This window comes from Drosophila obscura, unplaced genomic scaffold (genome assembly GCF_018151105.1).
Source record: "Drosophila obscura isolate BZ-5 IFL unplaced genomic scaffold, ASM1815110v1 contig_26, whole genome shotgun sequence".
Classification (NCBI taxonomy): domain Eukaryota; kingdom Metazoa; phylum Arthropoda; class Insecta; order Diptera; family Drosophilidae; genus Drosophila; species Drosophila obscura.
The window spans coordinates 353,619-357,102 of record NW_024542813.1 but is presented as its reverse complement, the minus strand read 5'-3'; positions in this window follow the sequence as shown (position 1 = coordinate 357,102).

The following is a 3,484-nucleotide window of genomic DNA, read 5'->3' as shown; positions in this document are numbered from 1 at the left end:
AGCATTGTAGCTGAGTCAACAATAACCGCTTCTGCAGCAATTTCTGCCAACGATGCGATCGCTCTTCAGAGGGCAAAAACACTTGTGCAATTGCTGACTATCACAATTGCCCCATAACACAATATCATATTAAATCCAAATTAATTCAATATTAATTCCAATTCCCTTTTACCATATTCTTACTAGACTCAGCACTTTCGGTACCTTTTGTTACCTATAAATAGAATTTAAGATTGTTGAATAAAATCAGTATCAGAAACAGTACCATCACTGCTTAATCACTCATTCTCTACAACTGCAATCAACAGAGGCTGTCGCCGTGTCTTCAGACCCTCATTTGCTCGACGTAGGAAACCCTCTCCGCAGTCCAACTGGTTCAAGTTCTAGTTGCGACGACAAATTTGTAAACGGTTTATGTACCCTATGCATACAAAATCACACACACACACAAACACTCATTAACATTTGGTGACCCCGACGCAGGAAAACCTGCAGATCACACTGAAGAAGTCACCAGGACTTTTCAACACAAACTGGCAGCAAGCCACATCCTTACGGTAGAATCTCCTACCAATAAGTAGAACAATTTGGCAGATCTGTCACTTTCAGTTCATTAGCCAACAAGATCAACGATTGATAATATCAAGATCACAAGTGCGTTTTACCAGCACAAAACCTCCATCCAGTACGTCGTATGTACTTTTACTTTAACCAACATCGGTTGCGAATAGGAGCGTATCCAGCTGCAAAGCGAATAAAATACTCCCAACGGGTCAAAGTATAAGTAAGAGGCGAAATGGATTCCCACAAGGATTAACACGCTGCCGCCACAGAGGCATTAAATGAGCAGCAAGAAATTGGAGATGAAAGGAAGCCAAATATAACGTACTTCCAAACAAAAAAGGCAGCTCTCGAGGATGCATGGAATAGACTTAACGAAATTGACACCAAGATATCAAAGGCATAAAAAACCGACCATTACGTTAAATTTCGTGAGGACTTGCGTAAAACACTAAAAACGTACGTTGCGATGTTTACTGAAAGCATGGACAAGCTAAATCAGGCAGCAAGTGCTCATGTGGGTCAAAATGTCGAACCACAATCGAATGATCGGAGCCAGCAATTCACGGAGGCTTACAGCAAATTGCCTTCACTATGTCGCCGACAAAAGGCCATAGAAGAGTCCATAAAACGCATTCTGAGACAATTCTCAGAGGCGGGAGGACGTACATCAAGTGATTTGATAAAATCACTATGGACTCAAGCACAAGAAGTCCATTTTACTATCCACGAGGAATATGATTACCCAGAAGAAGGAGGATACGACATGGAAGCCTACCCGACCCTGGATAAAGAGGTACAAAGAGCATTGGCAAAACCAGCCACATCAAACAATAATGACGTGCAGCTTCCACGCATCAACATTCCCAAGTTTGATGGGGACATACTAAAATGGTCCCAGTTCTATGACCTGTTCTCATGTATGATACATGAAACAAACATGCCCACAGTGCGGAAGATGTGATATCTAAAAACAACCGTAACTGGAGAGGCAGAAAGATTGATCCGACATATCGATCTAAAATAAGCTGGATGTCACTAACAGAGCCTTGTACGAGCAATCATTGGGAAGCCAAAGGAAATACAGGCCTTGGACACAATGCTTCAGTTCCTAGAACAAAGAGTTCGAGTTCTAGAAACAGGCAAAAAGACACAAATGTCAAGAAAAGAGCCAAAAGGCACAACATGTGCAACAGTAAACACTGGAAAATCGAAGACGCCTCTCTTCTCATTCTGTAAGAAGGCAAGCCATTGGCTCTACGGATGCGATGAGTTTCGCTCCAAATCACCATCAGAACGACTAAATTGGGTACAAAAGCAGAAATTGTGTGTCAACTGTTTCAAAACAAGCCACAAAACAAATGCATGCCCAGGTCGGACATGTTTCAAGTGCGACAAAAAACACAATACACTGCTGCACGTGGACATACCATCGGGCGTAAGTGCAGAACCAAGAGCACCGACGGTTGGCGAAGCAAGTAACAATAATTACAACCTGTTAGCTACAGCAAAAGTAGCAGTAGAAGCAAACAATGGACAGAGAGCCAATTTCAGAGCCTTGCTGGATTCAGGATCACAGATCAACCTGATCTCTGAACGAATGGCATCAATGTTGTCAGTAAAACTTAATGATACAACAATACGCATCCAAGGAATTGGAGGTCAGTCAAAGACCAGCAGAGCACGAGTAAATGTGCTAATAAAATCCCTTCACGGCGGATTTAGGCAAAGAATTGAAACATTCATACTACCTCAGATAATTGCTGATCAACCAGCGCAGGCACTCGATGAAATGAACTTGAACATACCAAACAATTGTCCACTGGCAGATCCGGATTTCTATAAACCGGGAAAAGTCGACATGCTCATCGGAGCAGAGCACTATTATTCGCTACTACTCCCAGATCAAAAACAGCCAAATTCCGAACACTCTTCAGCCCTGGGGGGGGTCTTTGGAAACTGCAACGAAAAAATTCCTGGCATTAGAGCGACGGATTTCACCAGACACCTGGAAAGGCTATGTGGAATTCATGAATGAATATGAACGAATTTGGACACATGAAGATGGTCCCAGCAACACAAGTGCCGGAGAGACACTACTTCATACCATACCACTGTGTACTGAAACCTGAGAGCACCAGCACAAAGTTACGGGTCGTTTTTGATGCATCATGCAAATCAACAAGCAGAAAGTCTCTAAACGACATTCTGCGTGCGTGACCCACAGTTCAGAGTGAACTTATGTCCATTCTACTACGTTTTCGTATACATAAGTACGTATTCACAGCGGACATCGAGAAAATGTACCGACAAGTGTGGATGAATCCCGATGATCAATTTCATCAGATGATAGTCTGGACATCTTAAGATATCAGGTACTTTCGCTTAAAAACAGTCACATATGGGACCACATCTGCTACATTCCTGGCAACGAATTGTCTGGATCATTTGGCAACTCGGAGCCAAAACAGATTACCTATTGGATCTGCTGCATTCTGGACGACTGTCTCACTGGCGCGGATACCATTCAGGAAGCGATACAAGTTCAACAAGAACTTAATAAAATATTGCTACCTTTCGGCCTTAAACTTCGCAAATGGTGCTCCAACAACGACCAGCTCTTGCAAGGAATCCCTAAAGAGGACGTTGTCAACGACGTCAAACTAGGTGAAACATTAGAGCAATACAGCGTGAAAACGCTGTGTCTCATTTGGATGCCAAAACAAGACCAACTGCGAGGACGAACCACAAAAAGCCAAGCAACAGTTCTCAGAATTGTACCAAATCTTTGACCCACTTGGTCTCTTAGTCCCAGTGATAGTCAAGGCAAAAATATTTATGCAACAGCTGTGGGAGATTAAACTCAATTGGGACGATGAACTGCCATTGCAACTCCAAAACGAATGGAAGGAGTACCTGGAGG